The 27,725-nt window shown below is 38.6% G+C and overlaps 1 long non-coding RNA gene across 1 annotated transcript in view; it reads right to left on the bottom strand.

Moving 5' to 3' along the window:
• The window catches only part of LOC113458703 (uncharacterized), an 89,444-nt gene that overhangs the window by 15,512 nt on the left and 46,207 nt on the right, over nucleotides 1-27,725 (bottom strand). The window contains exons 3-4 of the long non-coding RNA XR_003379210.2: nucleotides 590-740; nucleotides 234-424 (exon numbers count right to left, since the gene is read on the bottom strand). This is a non-coding gene — a long non-coding RNA (uncharacterized LOC113458703). The remainder of the gene's footprint in view (nucleotides 1-233; nucleotides 425-589; nucleotides 741-27,725) is intronic.

The raw sequence follows: 27,725 nt of genomic DNA, 5'->3' as shown, positions 1-27,725 counted from the left end.
ATCCTTGCAAACTAACAAGAAAGATAAACCTTTGAGTCTGGAGAGTTTTTTCCGCAGGATTAGTGGGTTGAATTAGATGAGAAAAGTTCTACCAAAGATGCAAAAAGCAGAATTATATACATTTATTCAAGAATAGGTGAGGGAGGAAGACATTTATATGGAGGTTAAATTTTAGTTTAGTTCTTTATCATGTAATTCCTCTCATTCACAAACCACACTGAAAAAACACTGACCTTGACAGCTGTGTTGCTTCAGTTATGAAAATTCTTCAAGGACAGAAGCAGAAGAGTTGCTGCTAGCAGACCCAAAGATCTTCCTGGATCCAGTCTGCAACAAGGTTTGCATGGCCATACACCAGATCTGTGATTTAGTTTTTAGTGAAAAGTCAATCCAGTTTGGGTCATTCACAGCAGAGCATATCGACCTGAAAATAAAGAGCAGGAAGATGAGAGCAGTTAATCTATGTCATCTACACTCTCCACATGATTGGGCTGACTCAGAAGTCACACATTTTTGACTCAAGAATGGAATAGTTACATTATTTATGAAAACACAGTTAAACCAAGCCAGTGTGTGTCACCAGCCCTACCTGCACAGGATCCAGCTGTGAGGAACCTGTCTGACTGCACCATCCTCAGCAGCAGCAGCTCTCACCATGCCTCAGTGCAGGGACAAGCCTGGGAGAAGAACAGCTTGAAGGGGCAGAATGAATTCCAGCTCCAGTCCCACATTCCTGTCCACTAAAAGCAAATATTCAACTTTAAAAATGCAAATAAAGATATCAGCTTCTCACAGCCCTTCATAGCTCTCTGGAGTGATTACATCTTATTTACTTCCGCTTCTTGAAGCTCTGTTACTGTATTCTAGCCATAGGGAAAAAAAAAAGCCTCTTTAATTATTCCTCAATGTTTTTTTCCAGCCAGGCCCTGTGTCCTGAATTGAAATCAATGTTAATGGCTTTTGAGACTCCAGTATAGATATATTTTTTAATTGATGTCTCCTCTTCCTGCTGCTGACCCAATTCTCATTTTCATTAAATTCAAAAACACATTGATGGTCCACTCAGATCTGATAAATTATTTTAGCTCCTTTCTGCAATAACTAAATTTAATAGTGGTTTGCTGGCACAATTTAATTACTGGCACAAATATTTGAAATTTGTGAACAACAGCTGAGCTGCAGTGACAGAAAACAGGTGTTCTGGTGGCTGTGAGGATCCTAGCAGCAAGCAAACTAAGAAAATGCAGGCTCCTGGGTGGACTCATTACAACAGTTTTTATTTGAACCTCTTCCTTACCCACCAGTTTTAATTTTTATTCCACCTGTCAGGACAGTTGCCATTACAGACTTCCTCTGTGGGACTGTTTTTAATTATAGACTTAAGAATTTGCCAGGCTGGGAAAGAAGGAATGGAACAAAAGCAGAAGAGGTGTTTGTAATGACTATAAAATTATTTGAGATGCTGGAATTGTTTTGGAATTTTTTACCTGTGGTCCTCACTGATGCAGCAGAGAGGCAGGGAATTCTACAGGTCAAAAAGAGTAGGCAGTAAAGTTCATTAGATGTCATACTGTGATATGTCTTGGGGTTTTTCTTCCCCATGAAGTTTGCTACCTATTGCAACAATATGCTTCACTTGGGGGATAAAAAAAGCTCAGTAAAATAATTCCTTTTCTTCTGAAGTAGAATTTAGAGAAATTTTCATTGTATTACTATCAGTAGATTCATAACTGTGGTCTAGCATGAATTGGCAATGGAAGTTTTTTAAACAAAGGGCAACCTAATCTCTGCTCCAAGCAGCAAAAGACAAAAGGGGAATTCAGAAAGGCAAAGAAGGGAAAACTGCAGCAGCCTCATGCCAGAGAGAAAAACTGACCAATATGCCAGAGTCAGTTTGTTGTTTCCTGTTACTCAGTTGAAATCTCATAGACAATTGTAGGGAATTTTGCAGATATTTTCAGACAGGTGGTCATAAGGAAGGATGTTTCTGTCTGAAGAATCAATTAGGAGGTCCTATGGCTTGTAGATAAATTTCTGCTCCCTTTAGTGTTTATTACTTATAATGGTTGTCCTGGATCTGGATTACACAGGCATACCATGATGACTACTGGTTGGAATGGAATAATAATCAGAAAAAAAAATAGATCCTTGATATTCTTAAAAATAAAATTCTTGCCACAAACTCTCTGTACCTGAAAAAGCTGATGGGGCATTTCCAGTAGTTTGTGTTCCATTCAGAGTTGCTGTTGAAGGGGAAATGTCCTTGCTTGAGGAGATATTATACATCAAAGTCGTGATTCAAAACAGTCAAGATGAAGAGGTAATCAAGGGTGCTAATGGTCACAGTGAGGTGTGATAAATCTGGACAAAAGTGGTGATTGTGGGCAATAAATCCAACAACCTGCTGGGCATGGCACAGAGCCATCTGAGACAGGCTGATTGCCAGTAGTTTTGAAGGTGAGCATAAAATGAAGCACCCTCCAAGTTAATAACACTCACATAATGAATATTACCTTTTATTAAAGCACTAGGTCTATGACCAATGCAAAATTAGTTTGCCTGAGTGCATGAGCACATGTGCTCAGAAGGGGATCTTGAAAGAGGCAAGCAGGATGATGAACACACCCGCAGGATGTTATTTTGCCTTCTTTTGGCTTCTCCAGTCCTTGTTCAGCAGCTGCATTCTCAGAAGGTTGTTTACTACTGAAACTGTGGTGTCTCATCAAGATTAGGCAGTTTTGCTGTGTTGGAAGTGCATGGAATCTGGCCATATTAGGATCAAATCCCAGGACAGAGGAGGTTCTGGGTCCTGCACTGTGACCCCTGCAGCACTACAGGTGGACTTCAGGACCTTAAAGGTTTTTTTCAGCCTAAATGATTTTGTGATTTTCCAGGTGGTAGCTGGAGACCTTTCCATTCTTTCTCTTAGGGAAGCATACTGTCAGGAAGGGAAATCCCAGAAATTCTGGCTGGGGAGCTGGTTGTCCTTTCTCAGTCCTGCGTCACATTGAGCTCTCTGCTGGTGATGAGGGATGAGGAACAGCCTCAGGGCTGAACAACCTTTGAGGTGACAAGATCAAGCAGTTCCCTTTGAAACTGTATTTGAGGATCTCTGCAGGTAGGCAGACATTGCTGTAACGTATTTGGAAGTGGGGGAATCTTTTTCAAAGAAGAGTCAGAAAATTACACCTGTGTCTGTGGAATAATAACACAAGACATTTAAGGCACATGGTGCTCTTAAGTGATGCTCTGTGGCATCTAAAGCTTAGTTTCTCTTTGAATAAGACTAAACACAGTTTACTGTAAGAAGGAAATTTCCAGCAATTGATTATCAAGAATTGGTAATAACAGTGTTGGTTTTCTTTTTTCTTCCAGCAACCACATAGATTGATTCTTACAATAAAACCAGTACTTAGAAAGCTGAATTAAATATCAGATGAAGTAGATCACTTGAGAAACTGTATTTTGACAATTCATCATAGGAGTTTGTTAAGTTAGTCCTGTGTTTGATTTTTTCTGGGTTTTTTTGTGTTTGTTTGGGATTGTTTGGTTTTGTTTGTTTTGGTTTTTTTCCTTATTTACAGAAGAGGTTTTTTTCAACATCCCTAGTTGTAAGTAGGAAGGCTGCTTCAGGATCCTTATTAGGCATTCCCTTTAGCAGCATACACAAGGATCCCACAGCTGGCCTGTCTCTGCAGCACTGCCCAGGGTGGATGCAGGAGTTGTTACCACCAGAATGCTGTCAAAGCAGAGTCTCCACATGAGAGGTAACTTTCAAGTCTATGATGTCTCTTTCAAGTCTCAGTGTTTCCAAATTAACATCACTGTGCCCTACTGTACCTGTGCATTTTGCTTTGTTTGATTTGACATTTATATGCTTGCACCCATTTTAACCAGTCCCTCTGTGTCTAACACTACTTAAGCTTTTATTTTCTCAGTTCAGTTGAACAGAAGATGGTCAGAAGATGAAGAGGTCTGGCTCCACAGGTAAGATAATTTGCTATGCAGAAAACACAAGAAACAGCTAGTGACATTAGCTAATGCCAGTTCTGCAACAGAAATAATGGATAAAACTTATTCAGTCTTTTTAATTAATCTTTCTTTTTCTTGCTGGAAAAAAGCCTTGTGTATTGAAACAGAAGTTTTTTGGGGGAAAGGAACTACTAGTTCTGGTAGAACTTAGAACTTTTCTCAATAGGCTTTTGCAGACCTAGACCACATTGCAGATCAGCCCAAGTTCAGGTGCAAGGGCTGGTTCAGCAAGCTGTGAAGCACAGAATTTCCCAGTCCTATCTCTGGAGGATGCTTTGGCTGGGTATTGCACTGTGGGAGGCACCTGAGAGCAATGATCCCAGAGGGAAGGATGTTCAATATGCTCACCTAAAGGTTGCAGAGATGCTGGCTCCTGTCTTCTCTCTGTTGCAAGAGTAGGGTGCCTTTTTCTCAGCCTGCTTAGTTGTTTTCTTCCCCTTTCAAGAGAAAAAACCAACCAACCAACCAGAGACCAAACTAGCCTTCACATTCTTAGTTTTTCCTAGGAAAGAGGAACTTTAAAATATGTATTAATGAAAATTCATTTCCTATTTAGTTTTGGGTAGTATCAGTGGTCACTTAGATGATCTCGGACTGAAGGACAGTTTCCTTTTTTTGCAGTTTATCAGCTGTGCTTATAAGTCAGAAGCCATTTTAAGGGCTACAAACATATAAATTTTAAATCTGCAGGGGTAGGATTTCCCTTTTATTTATGTAAACAGAGTAGAGCAGAACTGAAGCTTATGAGCACAACAGACACAAAAAAAAAATTTAAATGAAGGATAGGAGATGTTTGAGCCAAAAAGAAATTATCCTGGTATAGCTATTACATAAATGCAAGTATAAAGATTTGGCTTTCCTTACAAGATTTAGCAAACAAAATCCTGCCTTGAAAATTTCACAAAATAAAGCTGCAGAAGACATTCATGGTAGTGAGAAGGAATAGGTATGTAGAGCTTGTCCTCCTGGGAAGACAACAAGGATTTCCCTCCCTCTCTTCTCCCCTGCACTTCTGCCCTGTGCTGAAGCCTGAGTTTTGCAAGCTGGCAGCTCAAACCTCAGCCACTGCTCCATGTGTTTGACCCACAGCAGGGAATGCACAAGGGATTCTCAGAAACTGCCAGAGTGCAGCTCTTGGAGCTCCTCATGGTTGGTACTGATGTCAAATAGTCAATTGTGCAGCAACATTTCCGGCATTTAGTTCCTGTGCAATTTCTACATTTGGCTTTTTTCCTATTTCTAAGGGATTCTTTCTTATACTGTCCATGTGCACTGTCACGTCAGTTAAGATGCCTGGGAAGAATATTTCAGAGATGGTGTTTTCAAAAACTATGAAAAAGTTGAGGTTGGGCATTAAGGAGATGTTCTCTTTGCAGGTAGTACAGTCCAAGTTCTTGATTAACCATGTTTGAAGTTTTACTGAAGGCATTGGAATCACAGGAAAGGTGGAGGAAGGGAAAACAATAAGTTGCCAGGGGAAACTATTCTGCACACCTAGATGTAAATGTTCTTTCCTGGTACACTCATTTTTCTGTTTACTGGACAGTCTTCCAAGATTATTGTTGGTACCAAGAGAAAAATGAAGTGACATTTCAGCTGCTAATTTCACAAGCTGCTTCAGCATTTTTACCTTGTCAAAAAAGATTCTAGTGTGCCGTCACAATTGATATTTACATCAGCAAAATAACTTTTTTAAAAAATGGTAATTTTTTAGTTTTGTGTTTCAGAGCTGAATCTTTGGGAAAAAATTTTTTAGAATTTAGGTAGTCCTATATTTTTTAAAGGATTAGCTGTCTCAAAAAAATTTCATAAGAAATGCTTTTTTCATAATATATGCTTTTGGATTATGGCTTCTTCAGTTAGAGAAACCCACAGGATGAACACATTCATTACTGTCCTTGCAAACAAAGTGATAGTGGGAAGACAAAGATGTAGCTTCCATTGTAATGTCCAAAACACAATGGCCAACTTTCCTACTGTTGGTAGATAGGAACAATCACCACACTTATGGCAACACAATTATTCATATGTATGCACACAAACCAAGGAAAAATCTTCATAGTCTGTACAAAAACCCAATACATTAACTTTATATCAGATGAGGGGTGGATTAAATAGTAGCTAAATGTGTGCTGGAGACCAAACTTTTCTAAACACAGATGAATAAATTTGACCCATCCTCTAAAGCATATCTGAAAAATCTTCCTCTTTGATCCTTTGGATAAATTCTATAGCTTATCATGGCAATGAAATCATTTTGAATTGAACTGAATTGAGGAATGAATGAACCATTGGTCTCCAGCCAGCTCCCAGTGTGCAGGTGTCCTCTTCAAATAAAACCTCACTACAAGGTTTTGGCATCATTTCATGTTCTCTTGTGCAAGTACAACCTGCCAGCAGAAACCAGCTTATTTCCTCCAGGATTTGGTTTTAGCTGAAGGAGATTAAAGCAAATATATATATACCAAAAAATCTGCTTCAAGGCACAAAGGTATTATTGATTTCAGTCTGCTCTGACTCACATCCCACTGATATTAGTTGGGCCCTTCTGTTTTCTGCAGTGTGGTTTGCAGTGCCCACACTTAGACAGATCCTCTGACAGTCTAACAATGTTTGCTTTTCAGAGAGCTACTCACTTGAGCATCCAGACAGGCAGAGTGAAAAGAACATCTGAAACAGCTACAGAAGGTCAGTTCTGATAAAATAATTAATGGAAACAATGTCTTTAGAGAAGCAGAATTTCCAAAGCACTCCCAGGTGTGGTCTGACCTTCCCACATGGATGAAAAGCTTATGGAGTGATTGCTGACAATGTTTCATTGGACTTTAGAGATAATCAGCACATTTACTATTCAGAGCTATAGGCACCATTTCTACTAGTGACAATATTAATTTACAGAGTGAAAAAAAGGTTTTTAAAAGAAAAAAAATTATAAAACTGTCTTTAGATGATGCTCCAGATGGAAAGTCAGTTACTCTAAAAGGGAAACTTTGCTAATAATCTATATTCCTCCTTTCCAATAAAATAATTCTAGAATTAACAGTAAAGTAATACAAAAGAACACAATAAAGTTCAAATCCACATTTCACCTATAAACAAAAACAAAATTAAAAGCTCTAAATGGATATGACATGCTTTAAAGGCCCTAATGAGATGTAATAATGGGCTGTATGAACTTACAGAAATCAAATTTAAAAAAATAATAATTTCAAGAATTTGTAACTGATGGTTGTCAGAGGTTCTGAAGCAGGAATGGGAAGTTTTCTTACATTAACATAATTTGGAAAATTCTGCATGGAGACTTCTGAGGACTTCTAGTACTGACAGCAAATATATTTGGAAGTGAACAACCAGGCATCAATAGGATTCTCAAAGGTTACCACCAAATTCACCAAAGACCACTAAGCTTCAAATGGCCCTGCTTGAGCCAAATCCTCTTCTGCTTACTCTTCATTCAGGGAGGAACATTTCCACTGCCTTCAGAGATTATTTAATAGTTGTTCTGGTGTGAGTACAGAGTTTAAATTGGGCTGTTTTTGAAGGGAAGCCCCAGTTCCACCATCCCTAGACACAACACAGCTGTGGAGATCCCATGAGAACACCTTTTCATTCTATGGAAACAGCAAGCAGCAGCCCCACTGTGAGTGTGCTGACACCCACATTCATAAACAGCAAGCAGCAGCCCCACTGTGAGTGTGCTGACACCCATATTCATTCTGCCATCAGTCTTTCAGTTCTGACACACTCAGGCATTTTCTCTTTAAGATAACATCATAGACTTTGGCTGTCTACACTCAAAATAAAATAGATATCAAGTAGCAACCCTGCTGTGTTTGCTAAGTCATTTTCAGGCGTCTGATAAATATTGGTTATTTGTACTTGCCACAGCCAGTGTTTCAGGTATCTGAATTGATTTCAAGTAGTCAGTGAGAGGAAGCAGCTACTGGAGCAGAGTCAAAGCACAAACTTTACTGAAAGTACCCAGGGAGAGACACTGAAGGGAAGCAGGACTGGAGGCCAGTGTTACAGTGCAACATCTCTCTTTTCATCATTACTGATGAGTCCCTGCTTATTGATGATAAGGCACTTTTTATTTTAAAGCAAAACTTTTGCTTTTAAAAGTGTTCATTCTTCTCAATTTTTTGCACAGCTACAAATAGACTACTTTATACCTACCTGCTACCAATGCATAATTCAAATCTGTGGTTTCTTTACTGACAGCTCATAACCAAAACCAAAGGCTGGGAGGAAGGCTAAAAGATATTGTAGCAGTCTTGGGGTATCTGAAAAACAACTGTCATTTTTTGAGCCTAACTTGAAATTAAGCACCATGAACTGTTTACTGAACTCCCCTCCAGTGAAGAAACCTGTGATGATCAAGATATGACATTTCTGGAGTTAGACTTGAAGTAAATGGGTTCAGGACAGCCCATCCAAAGGCATTGCTTTGCAGGTAGTATGAAGCAGCACTTGCCTGGAGGGGCTGGCAGGAATCACAACAGAGTTTGCACAAGTTTCAGATTTGGGTTTTCATCAGTGGAAGCAAGAAGCAGCTTGACTGAAGGTTCAGAAGCATTGGAATTATAATGCCTCAACACTGTTTTGAGCAAAACTGCACAATAGAGACATTTATTTTTATATGCAGCATGGAAAAAAGATCCAGGAAAACATCAAACTATCTAAGACCACATAAAGAAGGAACTTGTTTCAGACAAAGAATGCAAGCACCTCTCATTTTATAGAAGGAATAAAAGGAGACAAAGAGAAACTATATAATTAATTTAGCAAGTGAATAGAAGCAATTTCTCCTTGGGTCATATTGGTGCATTAGCAAGCCAATAAATAGATATTCATTCCTATTTATGCACCTTTTCCTATACAGGGTAAGAACTGCAGAAGATATTTGCAATCTGAGCATGAGGCAAGCTGTAGGCAAAGCCTGGACAGGTAATGTCTCTACTCATCTCCCAGGGACAAAGCAGTGTAAAGTAGGAGGTGTGTAACACACAGGATAGAGGAGAGTAAGGGCAAAACTTGCATTATCCATTGAGGCAAGTTGGTAAAATTACCTGCCTACTCATATTTCTCTCACATATTCAGTTTTTCCATCCCAATAGGAAAAAAAATTACAGTAAATAAATAATAACCAATTTTGAAGTCTCTTTTCAGTGCACTTGGCATTGTTTGAGGACAGGTAAATTAAAGCTTGTAGGCTGGGGACATAGTCACACAGGACACCTAAGTACCTACCATAGATACTTTTCTATTAATTGGTGTCTTAATTACCAAATATAATTTTCTGGTCTTTTGACAAGCAAGATGCTTGCACTGACTAAATTATACATTTTTTACAGAAAGTTTCAGATGTGTTGGTGACATAGTGAGATGATGAGAGAGGATTTGTTGTTCCTGTTCCCTCCCAGCCCAGACAAGAGAAGGGCTCGTGTTGCCTTGTTGCAATAAATCTGGCTGCCTCAACTCCCCTGGGAAGCCAGCTGGCATCAAAGTGCTTCCCAGAGAAAGGCAGGGAAGGAGAGAGGATGCTGCTCTGGGAAGGTTTCCAGAAGGAAGGGTGGGGGAATATAAATAGGAGGGGAAAAAACAAAAGAAATTAAAAAAAAAAGAAACAAATAAGATTCATCTTCTTTCTAATGAGAAGAACAAGGCACGAGGCAGAATTCCCTGAAAATGATGAGTGTGTGGGTACTCCTAACCCTGTTATTTCAATGGCTTGGATCCTGAGCAGACTGCACTAATGCATTGATACTACAGACAAACAGGGAAACATTTATTTAATGGCTGATGGATTAATTGAGTTCCAGACAGGCCTGGACAGTGGTCAGCAAACTTCCAGTGCATCACCTACCCGCAGCATCTTTTCCTCAAGACCCTTGGAAATGGCAATGTGCAGCTGAAAGCAGGTTTTTCCTTCTATGGGAACTGCTGGGATGCATGGGAATTCATACCATGGGGGGAAAGGCAGACAGTAATGAGCAAGAGAGAAAAAATGGTTATTTATATAAAGACTGTGTCATCCTGATGTACAGATTATCTAAAATACTTGGATCCTCTTTAAAGGCCACTTTTCTCTAAATAACTTTCTTTATCTCATTTCTTTGTATTTGTTGGTTTTTTTCCTGTTTTTCCTTTTTTTTTTTTTTTACTCAGAGAAGCAGGTCACTTCAGCTCTAAGTTAAACCATAATGAATCCAGTAGCAGCCAAATCATCAGAAAACTGCCTCTGACACATAATGTTTCTGGTGTGTCAAAAATTATAAGATTTTTAGGCTAAGCCTGGAAATTATTTTCTATTTTCCCTCACTTTACCAGGCATATTCAGTCAGCTATAGTCATATTCCTGTCTAGCCTATGAACTTGAAGAAATGTAATGAGACAATTATTTAGGACATGATTTAGTTTTAGTTACTAATACTGCCTGTACCAATATCAGATTTCTCTCCCTTACCTACCAATCCTCATGGAAATTGCAGGCACAAAGTCATAAATTGCTCTGCGTTAATTTCCACCTTGACTGCATTGTGTATTGTTACCCTGAAACAGAAGTTGATATAAAAAAAGCCCATGTTGTATGGGAATATAAAAGTATAAGTAATACATTTATCACGTAAATGTAATTACTGTGAGGTTCTGTAAGGTTCCCCCTGCAAATTTAACACACCTGTGTTAATTACCCTGCTGAACAGCAGACACTAAGGAGTTTGTCAGTGTACTGAAATACAGACAGACAAATAGCTGTGGAAGAAGAAAAAATAGTTAAAGTGGGGAGGGAAACTAGCCAGAGAAAGCTCCTTCTTTTGTCACTTTTTGAAGGTGACAGAAACTGAGGTCATAAACTCATACTCCAGAGACATGAGAAGGTATCCCAGCACTGGGCATGTCCCTGCCTTCATGTCACAGTTGTACCAACACAATTGTGTGTTTATATGAAAACCAGGTCATTGAATGGACTTGTATTTAAAATAACACCCCAAAAAACCCAAACAAAATAAGCCCAAACAGATCTATATCTATCTATATCTACATCTATATCTACCTATATCTATGTCTATATCCATCAATCATATATATATATGTTTCTCCCATAAAGACTCTTGTTTTCCTGTTTTTTCAAGAACAAGTCTGTGAACAAACTGTGCCCAGTTAAGTCTTGTCTTTCTTCCAACAGCTGACATAGGAGTAGAAAGTCAGGTTCTGCTTTTGTCAGTGTTTTGGTACAAACCTGACTGTGTGTTCTGATCCAGACCAAATCTGTGCCACAGCCTGGTCTGATGTGGTGATGGAAACATGGCTTAAGTTTAGAATGGAAGGAAAATTGAGAGGGGAAGATTGACAGAGGAGGAAGAGAGATTTCAGCTCTAAATACTCCAGAGATAATCAGTAATGAGGAACATCTGCTTGGGGGATCATTGAGATTTTTAAGGCCTTACTGTCTTGCACAGGAGAGCTGGTTGGACTGTGAGTAGTGTAAAAAGTCATCATATAGGAAAGTTATCTGCTGATGAGATAGACACTTTCAATGTTGACACTTTCGTTTAACAAGGTATTTCCCTAATATGATGAATCCTAAACTGAGAAAAACATTTTAAATTCATCCCAAAGAGTTGAGTTTCTGAGTGTAGTTGCCAGGGTCGTCATGACTTTTAACACATAAACAGCAACTTCCACACTCAAAAATTACAGAGGAGATTTTTACTTTTGTATTAGAGACAGATGGAAAGACATGAGCCAGTTCCAAATCACAAACACACTCTCTGCTTATCGGTCATTATTCTCCCATCCAAAGATACCTTTGCCAGAGACAGGTGTTGTGCTAAAATGCACAACTGTTCTTTTTATTTACATGTGCAGCTGCTAACGCCTTTGGTGCCAGGTTTGAACGTACAAATGCAAAATTCAGAGATTTTAATTATGTCCCCCATGTTTGAAAAGTAGGCTTTTTATAAGGTCATGTATTCTTGAAATGTATCACAGACTGGTACCTGAGGCAGGGACTGGGAAGGTGCTCAAAAGATATATTGCTCTGGAAAGAGTCACTGGAGATATGGAAGAGTATCTGTATCCAGTGGAAATATCCACTGGAGAGCTGCTGTTTTCCCATTCTCCTCAGGACTGGAATGGACCAGCTCAAAATGCCCACTCCTGCTCTATTCAAAATGCAATCATTTGGAAAGCAGCTAACAGAAATGAGGGAATTCCATGTTCTCTGCCTGGATCTCAGGAATTGTGCAGGAATCATTCACATCTGTTGGGAATCAAGCTGCTTTAATAATGCTGTGGTTATTAATTGTTGCGGTGTTGTGGGTCCTAGGATGAGGTGAGAGATGAATCTGACTCTATATTTCTTAGAAGGCTGATACATATTATATTATATTATATTATATTATATTATATTATATTATATTATATTATATTATATTATATTATATTATATTATATTATATTATATTATATTATATTATATTATATTACTAAAGGAAGAGAAAGGATACATCAGAAAGCTAGCAAAGAATGATAATAAAAACTTGTGACTGACTCAGAGAGCCCAATACAGCTGGCTGTGATTGGCCATTAATTAAAAACAATTCATATGCTGGGTAAACAATTCTCCAAATCACATTCCAAAGGAGCAAAACATGGAGAAGCTGAAGCTTTCCAGCTTCCCAGGAGAAGAAATCCTGGCAAAGGGATTTTTCATGAAACATGACAGTGACATAATACTTTTATCCCACTCATTGTAATGGCCTCAGGTCACTGTGTGCCACTGGAGTCAGAGATGTCTCAGGTTTGGTAGAAATTCATCATCTTCATATCTCACTCAAACTTTCTTTTCTCTTATCCTCTCATGTTTTGCCTGGGACAATAAAGCTTCAGTAATCCTGTATGTCTCACATTTGGAGGGACACAATGGCCGATGGTGGTGGGACAAAAAAAAAGAAGAAATATTTGAAATCCTCTTTATTCCTCTCTGAAGGAAGCTCAGGACTTCCCTAATTGAAGAGTTAGAACAGAAGTTTTCTGAAACACATGAAGAAACAGTGTGATAAAGAACTTCTAAGCACTGAAGAGCTGTTTTGCTCATAGGGCTTCTTTGCAAAGGAACACAAAGAAAATTTCATATTGTCAACTCAGTCTCCAACGAAAAGGTTTTCAAAATCTTCCTGTTTTGGAAAAAGCCTTTTTAAGTCCCAGAGGAACTAAAGGAATCTCATGAAACGTAAGGATTTACAACTTTTAGTCTAAGATTTTATGAAGTGGGTGGAAAAACGGGTAGCAATGCTTAACCCTTTTCTTCTAAATCCTTGGCCTCTTAGAGGAGAATTACTTTCACCTGCCTCAGCCCTCTTCATGTTTGTTACTCCTTTTTTTTTGCAATATAATAAGAATTATCTGCTTCAGAAATATTCAGGCTGCACCAAGAAAAAACTTTCTTTTTTTCTAAATGTGTGTTGAAGTCTCTTACCAAAGGCCAAATATGCAGATTGTTGGTGAAAGGTGGTTGTCAACATTTCAAATATTTACAACAAATCCTGCAGTTCCTCTGGCTTAGAGATGTGATTAAATAAAGGCACGAACAACTAAGGACTTCAAGTTTTAGCCTAGCAATTTTTTTCTGCTGCATCATTTTCTATTTGGACTCAGCAAGAGCAAAATTGCCTATTGATTAGTAGATATCCACTATAGAGGATTCAATAGGTGCTTTTGCATATGCTGAGTCCTAAAGGCAGAAAACTGAGCTAACAAAAAAATAAATTAACACTGCCTTTCCCTACAAAACTTTCCACAGCTTTCTCCAGAGAAATTGCTTTCTGAACATTGAACACCTCTGAATTCTGAAATCAGGGGAAAAAAAAAGCACCCAAGATAGCACATTATAAATTATATGGACTTATTAACAAAATTTGTGAGATTGTGGGTTGTTTGTCTTGCAACACCTTTTTGTGACACCAGCCAGTATCAGGCATCTCTGGACTAAGCAATATTTCATAAAGAAAAAGAGAATTATGGCCTTTGATTACTTTAAACTGAAATAGAAGTGACAGGAAAAAAGATGGCTGAAAGAAGTCTCCTTACCACCCTTTAAAGACAGCATGCTGAAGTGAAGGGCTACAGAGTAACTTGGTTTGAACTACAGGTAAAAATTTAAAGGAGTATGAAAAACCCAAAACATTGGTTGTGCATTAAAAAATAATTATTTTTCTCACTCCCATTGCAAAGTAAATATCAAGAAATACAGGGAATAAAAGATAAAGCAATTTCAGACAGTCCCTTAAGGGTCTAGAATACCATTATTAAATTTAAATGAATATAGTTCATATTGGTTGCATTTAGTGAATATTACCACTCTTCAGTTCACAAATATTCTGTATTTGAGAGCTGCATAAAAATGTATTTTTCAAAAGATTGCTATGAATCTCTTGATCAACAATCATTTTGTGAAAAAGACACTTAGGATACGAAATCTGATAAATGAATTCACTAATTTTGTTCAAATCTGTAGCTTAGTTTAGTTTTTCCTTCCTTTGACTGTGACATAAAATACACTTGGACATTGTAATTTGTTTCCAAAACTATGTCAGCACCTGCTGCTGGAAATACCTACCAATACATCCAAATACAAATGCATCAAAAAACAAATACAAAATACATCCAAATCTTTTGTAGTTTGTTAGAGAAACACAAAGCTACTTGTGTTTGAATAACCCTTGACCTAAGCAAGAAGGACATAACTCCAGCAGGACATCCCTTGTCATGTAATTGCTCTTTGGGTTCGTGTTTACCCCTTTTTTCCAAATTTTTATTTTTGTTTCCAATGTTTTATCCTGTCAGATTTTTTTTTTGTGCATTTTGTTCTCATACAGCAATCAAACTAGACATTTCCAGTGAAATCACCTGTTTGAATAGGTAAAATACAAACATGGGATAACTACCTAGGAAAAACAAAACCCTGGCCACATTCACTAGCTCCTTTTATAATCTTCAGAGTCCTTAATATTATAATTATTTTTATGATTTTATAATCACAAAGGTATTCAGTTTGATGGTGGTATGATGGTCTAGGATACCACAGAGATCCTTGGAAACGATGAACAAAAATTTATCTCAGGAAAGCAAGGTGAAATGCATACTTTATTCAAAACACAAAATGAGAGAGAAAGGGCATGAGGTGAGAGAAATGAGCATGGGATGGGAAATGAGCAGGGGAAAAAGGAAGAAAGGAGGATGAGTGAGAAGTGAGGAAAAAAACCCAAGAGCTTATCCTCGACAATGAAGAGAAGTAGATGGAAAAGTTGTGTTTTAACTGTCCTCATCTCTGTGGGGAGACTACTGGGATGGGTTGGCAAAATGATAACCATATACTAATCAGTTTCAATTAATGACGAATCTCATTCAATTGCACCAATTTCTTTCCACAGCACTGGACTCCTGTAGCTTCAATGCACAGATATTTGTCTCTCTTGTAGAAAATAAAATGTTTATAAAACAGAGAGCAGGTTGTTGTTAATCCCTTAATGGAGACAGATGCTTTATTTTAATGCTTCAGAATGGCTACAGGCCTCATGAGTGTCTTAGCATAAAAAGAAAAAATCATGTGAGGCATTTCATAACGACTCCCTGTCTACTATTGATAGAAATGAAGGCTCTGGGAGAGCTGTTAATGTCTCTAACACAAAATTGCAGCCTTTGCACAGGGAAGAGGAAGATACCATAGCTCAAGCCTTCAGACACTAAATTGTTTTACAGCCCACCTGAAAGAAGATGATAATTTCATTTTATTCTGGTAATTACACACAGATCTTTTCTTTACATTGTTTTATTTTTAGGATCGTAACTAAAACTCCTCCCTTCATGGAGTGGACCCTTTCAAAGGCAGGATTCTTCAGTCTTGAAATAAGTTGCAATCTCCACAAATTTCATGAAAATCATCAACTTCCTCATTTATTTCCTACTATTTTAAATAGGCCTTATTCAGAGTTCATGGCCTTTCATTGCTTGCATAATTTATCTGCAATGTAGACAGGAGACTGCAGCAGAACACAAGGGATCAATCAGCACAGCAGAACCTTGATTGTTCTCAAAAACACAAAAATGTAATAAGTGCAAGTCTCTTAGTGTTTGCTGGGCAAAAGGGATGGAAATGTTTGATGGCACAAACATAAAAAAAAATCTTGTGAAGTTGTCTGCCCCAGGCAGCCCATGGAGGTAACCTGATATGCACTCAGGTAAGAAACAAAATAGAGTGGGGAAAGACAACAGCTACTGATGGTTCCACACTGTAGAGGCACAGGGAATTTGTCAATTTGTAGAACATTGTGTGGGAATTACTCTTCCTCTACAGGGCTGCTAAATTCCACCCTCAGTGCTTCCTTGCAAGACGTGACAAGACTGCAGAGAGCAAATATTTCATTTAGTGATAGCAGAAGTCATAAAAAGCTTCAGGGAGACTGAAACGATAATGGTGACCTGACTCCACAGGGAGGAGACAGGAAAGAAGAACAAAATGTGCACTATGCAGGAGAAATTATCTCACAAAAAAAAAAAAAAACAGAAACAGAAGGAGATAAAGTGTATTTCTGAACTCAGAATTGCCTGTGTGGTGGTGTTTTTAGTCAGTCTGCCTTGTTCTCCATACTGCCAGACTCAATATTCATTCTCAGAGAACCACTGTAGTGAATACCCTGGTCACCCATGCACAGAAAATGTGAACATTTAGTGCACAGCCCATACTGGAAAAAATGAGAAAGAGGAAATATAGATAGGTAAGTGGTGTTTCCATCTTTATTGCCATTCTGAGGACAGTGTCTGTGCCTCTTAGATAACAAGGAAGCTTCAAATTGGGGAGTGCTGTTCTTTGAAGGAATATTAGCTTCAGTTTGTGGCTAAAACTACATGGGGTACCTAAACAATATCAGGCACAACCTATGCATTGTTCCAGGACCATTGTTTTGTAGAACCAAAAGACCCCTTTTGATGGGTTAACTTCTGATAAGCACAGGTAATGTGAATCACTCTGCATAACCACAACTTACACAAGCTGTATAACAGAGAAATAATTGTTTCTGACTTCCAAATATGTCAAGATTTCCATTTTGCAATTGCCATAACAACACTGATGTCCAGGTATGTATGGCCTCTGTAGCTCATCATGTCTGGTAGCTCTCATATATAATATAGTCAGTTTTCATCTGTGAAAGTCCATTGTAAATGTTAAGAGAGAGTGTTATCCTAGTAATCTAGAGAATACATACTATAATATGATTCTTTGTAACCAGCTTGACAGATTCACCCTCATATCCAATATTGAGCATTTTAAAGTAGGCAGAGTTTTGAATTTGAGTATTTTCTCCATGGATCTGTTTGCTAAATAATCCTGAAAAAATGAAAATTAGAGTTTAAAGTCTCAACTTCTGTCCTCAGTTTTCTATTTGTGCTTTCCTTATGCACATCTCTTTTAATGCAGAAGAATAATTACTGTGAATATCTTAAGGATGTGAAGACAACAATAAGAATCTATCTCAGCACATATGAGTTCATTTTGGCATCCAAATTCTTACATAAAATTACAATTATTTGTTATTTGTGTTTGGACACGCAAATTCAGGGACAGTGAAGCTCTTCAAATAATTTGTCTTCAGTGGTGATGTACCAGTACTGAGATGCTAATTTACCAATACATGATGCACTACAGGACATTTTCCTTGCCTAACCAAGTAGTGTGAACTAACATTTGAATGCCTCTGAGATGTTATAAAGCTAGAGATAAGATTTTCTAGTGGGGTGAACTGAGAGACCATTAAAGATATGGATGGAAATACAGAGAAAATAAAGAGAAAGGGAAGGGGTAATGAAATAGAAAAGCAATATGGCAAGAACTACCAGGCTGATGAGAAAGGAGAGTGGAGATTCGTGCAGAAGTTATGCTCAGAGAACTGCAAGTGGAGATGAACCAAATGATGGTAAATTCAGAAGGAAGCAATATTGTGGAGATACTGTGACATGGGCTAGGAAGGATTTTCAAAAGATTAGCAGCCACCACTTTGGTGATAGACTAGAAAATATTAGAAAAGATACTCTCATAGGAAGAGAGGCTGCTCCATACACTTTAATCTCTCAAAGCACTATTCCAGTGAACAGCAGGACACTTTTCCCAGACTCCTGGTGATGATTTCCACAACCTCCCTAAAGTTTCAGTGTAAAAGCCCTTCTAATATTAATAATAGGGGACCACCTCCATAGACCCAGCCCTCCCCTCAAAAAGCTCCTGAAAGGTGTTGCTTTCCCTTTTCAACATGGCACCTGCACCTTGCCAGGTGTGCAGTTCACACATTTGGCTCCAGGCTTTTCTCTGTCCAGATTCTAAATTGCTTTTGCAGCTGAGTTAGGTATAAACTGAAACAAACAGAAAGTGCTTTATGGAATTTGCTGTAACTCTTGTCTACTGTGGGAATTAGGAGAACTAGGTAGAGGTAACTGTGCTGAAAGATGCATGAGAGATTATTTTAGTGAGAGCTGAAGAGGGATGTGCTTTCAGCTCTGTTGCAATGAAAGAACTAGTTGAACTTAGTGACTTGATTTATGAGCTGTAGCTAAAGTAAGACTCATAGAGAAGAAAAAGAGATATTTTTTAGTTCAGGTGGGAAGGATATGAATGTTGGTACTGACAGCTAAGAGCAAAAATTTTTAACAAAAATAAGCTCAGTGACTGGCCTTTGTGCCTTTCTGGACCTGGACTGTTCTCACATGGTTAATGAATCCTTACAGCCTTTGCTTTAGGTTGTTTGCAATGAATTCCTCTGAGCAGAATGATGGAATCTTCCTCAAGTTCCTTCAAACAGAAGCATCTTGAAAGTAGTGTTTGTATTAATCCCTCAAGTGCTTTCTCTCCCTCTTGCTGTCATTCCATTAAATGAAGAGGCCACATGACATCTCTGTACTTGATGTCTCTGTGGAGCCTGTAAGTGTCCTGTTAGAGACAAATCAGTACTTCTCACCTGCAAATTAAGAGCACACTGAAAGTTACTTCGAACTATTTCTTCAAAATCTGCACTTCTCAGGAAAAAAACAGAAAGGGAAATGAAATTTTAAATTTACAAATAGTTTAGGAGAAGTTTAATCTGGATTTTTTTAAGCATTGAGGTTAAAGGCTCATGGAAAACATTGTGTTCAAGACTCCAGAGAATATTTCTGCTGTTATCAGAGAGATTTGCAATATGGCTACAACAACAGATTCTTATTAAAGAATGTAACTCCATTACACAGCAAAAGATGATCTTTGACCCCACTGAATGTATCACCTAGGCAAATAGAGTGAGGCAATACTCCCTTTTAAAAGAGAAGGAAGAAAGCCAAGGAGAGATTCAAGATCCAGTTCTTAAAGGGAGCCAACAGGATGTGGATGCCCCACTCCCAGATGATTTCTGATGACTTGGGTGCAGAACCTGTCCCTCCCACAGCTTGATCTGTGCCTGCAGTTGGAGCCTCTCATACGTCTTCTGTTGCCCACAATGATCAGAGTGGGCTGTAAAAGCATGTGAACAAGCTGACAGTCATCTATTTGGGTCAACCTTTGATTTCAATGCAACAGAAATCAACAATAAAACAAGGGAGTTCTGACTAGAAAGCATCTGGAGAAGAAAACCAATATCAAGACAGGGTCCTCAGCTTCCTTCTGTCAAAGTGAACTGCTGTGTTTGGATGATGGACAGCACAGTATCTCAAGTGTGCAGTTTGGTTTTAATATTTTTCTTGTGAAATCCTAACTCACTAAATGTTATATAAGCCTGTGTCTTCTGATCTTAATTAGAAGACACATCAATTTTTTACCTAATGAAGTTTTTTTCACCATTTTTAGTAAGAATACTTAATGTATCAGATAATATGATTTTGACATGAATGATAGCTACTTATGTCTTACTGAAGCATACCATGAAGGTCACAGACTGACCTGGACAACAAAGATGGGAAACTCTTAATGCAGCTGTTTGTCATTTATACTCCTTTTAACATTGTGAGCAATCTTTGGATCTAAGCCTGCTTTCTGGCTACTCATCTAGAGAATGCCAGTTGTCCTAAGGCTGGTATAAATGACAGTGGAAAGATATTTACCTAGATGTGGGAGTCCCATCCAAGTTAAAAATTATTTGGGAGTTTTAAAACGCTAAGGTCTGTATCATCACTGTACACATCTTTTAAAAATGGAAAGCTGGTGCTACCTGCTTTTTGTTAATAGTCAGAAATAACTTTTTCTTCAACCAAAATACTTAAAATGTGCTGAAAATAGGCATATAACTTGTGATGCACAGTGGACTTTGGAGACCTATTTCTAGTGGATGGATTTTAGAGTTTTGAGGGGTAATTAAAATTTTCATATCTTTCTCCTAGTGGCCAAAGTCACTTCACCTCCATGGAATTTATCATCTTTTTCTTGTGTTTCCCTGAGTACTTCATCTACCCATTGACTGAAACAGAGCGGGTTCCAGAATCACAGAGTCATGCTGAAGGAGAGAGAAGCTAATAAGTCTTGATCCACAGCATTACTATACAAAGTTGTGAGGATAGAGAGATTTGGTCCTGCACTAGAACATCTTTTCTTGTGGAAATAATTAAAAGAAAGGAAAGACACTTTTTATAATTTGAAAAACAATCTGCTGGATGCTTCCTCTGTATTTAGGCTCTTTCTGCTTGCCCCCTAAACTGGAAACTGTATTTTTCCTTCAAGATAGTTATGTTGCAATGTCAGGAATACTAACAACTAATAATCTTCCATGTTTTTTGGTTTTTTTCCTATTCAAACTGTGGGTGAATTCCAACAACTCCCTTCACTCCTCAGGTTCCTGGATTTTACATCTGTGGAATTAACTTCCTGCATCAAGTGCTTTGAGATCTATGCAGGAAAAGCACTGCGCAAGACCGAGTTACCATGATTGCAGAAATCCAAGTACAATTACTTTCAGGGACTATGAGCTATAACAAAGTAAAAAGAGCTCAAGGGTACTCAAGTTGGGTACTAATCCAACTTGTAAATAGAACAGTCAACAGAGCCAAATACTCTGTGTCCAAGGGGAAAAAAAAGCCCAGATCATTGCCCTCTTCAGCACAAGATCATTATTATTTGTTCTGCAATACAATTGCCTTAGACACTGTGGCTTGCCTTCATTGTATGAGACAAACAATACAAGAAGTGCATTGAAGCAAAAGCTGGCAAGCTGTACTGCCCTGTAAGAACCATGAGGTAAATAATGCCAGTCTTAGCAGAACAGTAACTTAAGTGGGACTGGAGTGGAGAGAAGGGAGAAGTGTTAGAAGAGTTAGCAAGGAAAAGAGCTCGGCCTACCAAATACCAATAGAAATGGAAAAGGTGCAGCAAGCACCTTGAACTGCAAAATGACTTTTGCCAGGATGTTTACTGATATTCTTCTTGTAGAATAATGCAGCCATACTGTTTGCAAAGTCTATGGGTTTAGGTGGGTGAAATATGTGCCCCTCTCTGCCTTTTATTTTTTACTCAACATCAGCAAAATATAATGTGCAAAGAGCAGATCCAGCAGTGGTGTATTTTGCCCACTTTTTTTCTCTTTTAAGATTTTTTACGGATGCTGGAGTTCTGCCTTTGGCTATGGAAAGAATTACCAATACTTTAAAACAGGGATTTTTTTTTTACAAGGTTATTGAATTGACATTGAACACAGACATATTTCTAGGTGATATACTAAGAAGATGATATTGAAGGCAGAACTGAAGGAGTAGATGATCAGACTTTATTTTTGGGGATGGAAGAGGAATTCCTCCACTTCCAGTTTGATATTTGTTTTATAGAAGAAGCTCTTCAACATGACCCCCTACAAAAGATGAGGATTATGAGAGAACATTTCCTGAGGGATAACATAGAAATTATAAAAAAAAAAAAAAAAAAAAGGGAATTTCCTCAAGAAAGGTTTTTCTTCCTCTGTGTTCAAGTACAGTCATTTTCCAGTGACCACACAATCATACCCTCTCTGAGAAAAGCCAATGTGATTTTTTTGAGGGCTTGTGTCTCAAGAGCCTCTAATATTGAGCCATCCTAACAACCTTGGGACAACTGGTCAAGGGATCTGAAACAAAAGTTGTGTTCCCTTCTGTCCTGCCTGTTGCAAGGAATGATGGGGCAAGAAAAGGAAAAATCATGCAGATGAACATCTGGTTTAAAGCCTGATGTTACGAGCAGATATTTTTTGGTTTTTGATCATGGGATTGTTTATACAACATAAACTCTAATTTCATTTGGAAAACCCCATGATAGAGGAGATGAAATTAGGCCAACAAGGAGTAATCTGAACCAACTTCAGGCCGTGCCTATCTTCACATGTCCTGACCCCCTTTCTAGTTGTGAATGTTTTATGGAGTCCAGGGTCTACAGTGTAGATTGAAAGCTTATGGCAGAATTTCCCTGTGGGATTTCTGTAAAACATCTCTTTATGGGACAGAATTATATCAGTGTGGGGCCAAATAAAGATAAAATTTAGAAACACTTTAAGGGCTGCCCTTTATCCAACCTTAATTGTTAGAAAGTCACCATGGGAAGAAAAGAAGCCTTCTTAAGGAAATAAATGAGAAAGAAGTTGGGTCCATTGGCAGTACCAGAATACGTACAGGCACTTGTGTCCATTGAGATAAGACATTTTAGAAAAGCCTGCTCTAGGAAGTATATTCATAATGAACAGATAACAGAGACTTAGAGTCACAGGATTTCATCTCAGTATGGAAGAGGCCATGAGCTACTGCATAAAAGAGTCTTGTAGGGCATGAATAGTATAAAGCTTGTGAAAGGATTAAACCAGGGAGGTAAGAACCCACTCCTGCCCTGATAGTTCTCTTGTCAGTGTTTCCTCTTGCTATACAAGTAGATATATACAGCTGAATTCCTGGTCTTGCTTAGGACCTTCTGATATTACTGTAAGAAAACATCAAAATAGGCTCATACTGAGTCAAACTGTACTGATAAATAATGTGCAGGCATGTGCAGGCCATGCAGCAGAATTCAGGTGAATTGAGAGAAAACTATGAGCACAGATTCAAGCTCAAGGTTGCAGTGAGGATGGCCAGTGCAAAAAAGATCACCCAATGAGAAAAGGATCTTGCTGAACTTAACTGATGAGACCCATCAGCATCCCAGTATGAAAGATAAAAGATTGCTCTATAAGAAATAGTAGAATCCAGCAGTGAAGAAAAGCAGCTGACTGGAAATAGGTAAGAACCATAATGCTATTGGCTTCATTTTACTTTACAAATGTCCACCCTACAGAAACTTCTTCTTCAGATGAAAAGGGGGAGACAAAAGTGATCACAGATTTGAAGTTTGATAAATGTAAAGATCTATTTAAATACAAAGAATGTTTCTCCTGTTTGGTAGCCCTGTTTCTACTCTTGGTATAGTTGAAAAGTGCTGTTTTTCATCTACTACTCTTATTTATGCCATCACATGGTTATGTCCAGCAGAAAGCTGAAAGCAGAGCACTCATAATTGAACAATGGGACTGAGGATTTCAGGGGTCCACACTGCAGTGCAAAAAGGCAAAGACAAAGCTGACAGATCTGCATACACAAATGAAGACTCCCTAGATGCCAGTACAGTACTGACAGGAGTTCAGCTAATACACTTAGTTCAGTAGCTCATCATTTCTTGCTGATGAACTGGAAGCTACTGCACACATGGGTCTGAGAGACAGTGGGCCAACCAACAAGCATGGCAGATTGGCTGTGTTCTGTTTCCCTTTTGCTGCTCAGCACTGCATCACTGGAAGCAGTGGATGTGCACAAACAAGTGAAGCTGGGCAGAAAACAGATGTTTTCCACACAATCAGCTCACAAATAATGAGACTGCTCCCATGCATGCTGTTAGCACTCCCCCCCTGCTATTTTCTGTGGAGTGCAATGAGAGAGATACAATGGAGGAAAGACAAATGTTTCTGTTTCTGCAACAGTGAAAAAATTCCACTCCAAGCAAGGAAGTCTTTCTACAAATTCAGAAAGTTTCAGAATGGGTCAAAGGAGGAAAACAGCATGTAAAATGTTTTACTCACACCTGCCAAGCAGTTATCACAGCTATAAAGAATATATTTTTTTTCGTTTCTGTGAAGAACAGTTGGTAAACAGAAGATATTGATCAAATACTGAGCAAATATGTACATCCAAACTATTCTCCTCTTTCTCCTTAGGTTGAGTTTCAGAACAGATTCTCACTAAGCTCTCCAGCATGACACACATCAGCAGTACTCCAAGCTGTGGTGACATGGCAAAGAACATCTGTTACAAGTCCTGACAACTTCTCCCATTTACTTATACTTAATTACAGTGTTAATTCTAAAGGAGTTCTTTCTCTTTTACTTTTTTTTAAAGATCTTTTTAAATGAGGTATTACTCATCACCCTCAAGATATACAAAGATAAGTGGATTCTTAAAAATCTATATTGTCTCATCTCATCAGGGGGAGGCTATAAACAACCCAAATACCTTTGGCTGGTGTAATTTCCTGCTGAAGATTGATGTGTTTCTCCAGTGCAGCTCGAGACCATACAGCAGGCTACAGTCTGCCTTTTCAGGCTGGATACAAGAAAAAATTGTCTCCAGTACGAAGCTATGATACAGAATCCAGGCCCAGACTGATTTTCTTCTCATGGTTGACAAGCTCCTGCCACCAAAGACATTTTCATTTACGTTCTTCTGGTCATTAGGAAGGTGATAATAGCAATGCTTGCACACATGAATGACAGGTTCATTAGAGGACAGGAGAAGAATTATTTCTCTGCAGGGTAGAACTTGGGAAAGTGTGAAGGGTGAGGTCTTAGCAGACTCTTGGTAATTGGATCCCTACTGGTGAATTGGAAGAAAATTTAACATGAAGCAGGACAAAATAAACTGAGGTTGTATTGGCAAAGAATTGTCCTACTGGAATAGAAAGTGTTGGTGGCGTAGACTAGACAACCTTAAGAGACTGAAATTTTTGTGCCAATGAAGTTACCTTTCTCTTTCAGAAAATGTGCTAACACCTGGTTCTCAGCAAATGTTTTATCTAGGGCTCCCTTTCTGCACTGCTAGAGACTTTTAGGGCAGCCTTTAGTTCTGGAGGCTTCAATTTTAGAAAAGCAAAATGTAGGAGACAAATACTACCTGCTTTAAGGTTTAAAAGAAAGTCAGTGTGTTAATCATTGTGCCAGGCTGACAATTTTTCTGCAACTTTAAAGACTGAGAAAGAAATATATAACTTATCTTCATAGCTAGGTATTTCCTTTGGGTGAATTGAAGCAAGAAGAGCATAAGGCAATATTGTTTTTTGTGCAAATTCACTGTCTTTAGGATTTAAATTCATGCCATAAGTGGGTGCCTTTGCTTTTCCTCAAAGATGCAGAAGAAACATGAGTAAAATGAGAATCAAGCTATGCAGATACATGTGGCAGCAAAATGCTTCATGATCCTTTCACAATTTCCATTTACTAAGAATCAAAGTGTTTTAAAAATCAGCTTTTGTGTCACAGAAACAATAATTTAAAACCTAGGGTTCAATAATAATCAAACCTAAGACAGTCTTAGGAGTTAAGTAATTCTGCAGGGTTTTTGGATTACTCCCACAAGCAGGTCCCTTGTCTCCACAGTGACTTCTCTACAGTTCTTCCTTCCCTAGGATTTGTTAAGCCAACACTGAGTGCAGCTGATAGCAGGGCTCAGGCAGGATCCCAGCCTGCACATCTGCTGCTAAAGGCACCACACAAAGCATCCAGTGTCAGACCCCAAACACCACTCAAGGACAGACCAAACCTTGGAACAAGAACAGATCACCAGCAAAACTTGCCACTTCAGTATTTATGAGGCTGAAAAGCAGCACTTTGTGCTTGTGAGCAGACCAAACACAAATGGCTGAACTGCAGCTGGAATGGAGCTGTAATGAGGCTGTGGTTTCACTGTGGCACAGGGAGCCCCACTCTCCCACGTGCTGGTCACTCACCATGCTCTCCTCATCTTAAGTGGTTTGGGGAGCAAAACCAACCCTCATCCTCTTATGCTGGATGGACATAAATCATTCTGGCTTGTCCCTGCCACCAAATTAAAATGCTCTCATTTCATTGTGGAAAGGGCACTCTGCTTGCCCAAAGAAGGAATATGTTTTGTATATACAGCACCAAAGTTGTGGTCTGGTTTTTTGCCATTCAAATGAATCTGCTTGAACAGGCTCAAATTAGGACTGTATGAAAGGCTATATTGAAAATAGTTTTGTCAGAAATATCTTTGTCAGTTTAAAGAAATTCCTATTGGGAAAATAATAGAAGTTTAGTTGAGTATTTTCACCAGGAGATGATAAGGAAATAATTCTTTTTCCAGTGCCTGATAGGGCTGCATCATGAACAAATCACAATGCATGAAGGAGAAAGAAAGGAGGTACAAGAGTCAAGACAAACTTGACTGAAAGGCTGCAGCTTTTCAGCTGGACTAACATCAGTATGCAAGCAAATGCTACCCCTTGCTGCTTGAATGTTCTGTTGCACTTTATTTGTTTTTGTTGTTGTGATTTGGAGAAGGAAAAAAACCCCACCAACATGTTGGAACTTTCTTCAGTATTAATAAGGGTGCAGATATCTGGGACAAAATGAATAACATTATGTGGCTTTGCCTGAGGCTGCCTCAAAATGTACTTTTTTCACCAGACCTCATTTTTCCAGGCACAGACATCTAAAGGCTGTGCAGAGGGCAAAGAAATAACATCACGAAGGGAGCACCCCTTTACTTTCTCCATGTCCTAGCAGAGAATACACATAAGATTTGTCTTCTTACCAAAGGGGCCATCATTCTCTTGCTCAGCAGAAATGTCACTGGATTTTCTTTTTTTCTCCAGATGTCCCTTTCCTGAGTCTCAGTTATTTCTACTGGATTTGTGAGGAGCTTCAGAGCCATGCAGTGACCACAAAGGTTAATACAGCAAAGTCTCTGTGGCATCAGCCCCTGAGTTCCCCCTAAGCATGGGCTCATTTCAGAGACCTGTCTGCTGTAGCTGTAGAGGTAATGAAGGGTGGACAGGTCAGTCAGTCCTTCCATGTCCATCCTGAGTGACAGCAGACAGGGCTTGGCTGTACAAAACCAGCCCTGATTGCCCCTGTTTCTCCATTGTGCTATAGGAGGAGCAGAGTTTATGCTACAGAATAACCTCACTGTTAAGTTCTGAGCCAGATGGAGAGGAGCAGATTGCTGGCTGCCCTGCAGAACTGCATGCCTCTCTTAGTCTTCAAATATATTGCTAGCCTTTGTACAATAATGACTTTTTTCAGAGTACCACATCATCTCTTTACTGGTTAATTGACAAAACCTGAGAAGAATAAGGAATTAATACTTTTGGCAACTAGCTAATATTTGGTTCTGTGTAGAAGACAAAATTTGGAAAAAAATTCCCCTTTATATATTTCTTAATGTTTTGGAAAAATTAAATACTTAGTCAGCACCTATCAGTGTGCAAATAAATGATCACCCTCTTCTTCTCTCTGAGCCTTGCAATCATACAGAAGTACACAATTTACTTCCATGTATGTTCTTAGAGTGAGTGAAGGTGTAGTGAATAAACTTGGAAACAATCACTGCTGTTCTCGGTAAGTAATGTAAAACATTTGCAGTGTGTATGCAATCACTCATTAGTGATTCAAATAGCGACAGCA

This window comes from Zonotrichia albicollis, chromosome 4 (assembly GCF_047830755.1).
Source record: "Zonotrichia albicollis isolate bZonAlb1 chromosome 4, bZonAlb1.hap1, whole genome shotgun sequence".
Lineage (NCBI taxonomy): Eukaryota > Metazoa > Chordata > Aves > Passeriformes > Passerellidae > Zonotrichia > Zonotrichia albicollis.
This window is presented reverse-complemented; position numbering and strand designations above follow the sequence as displayed.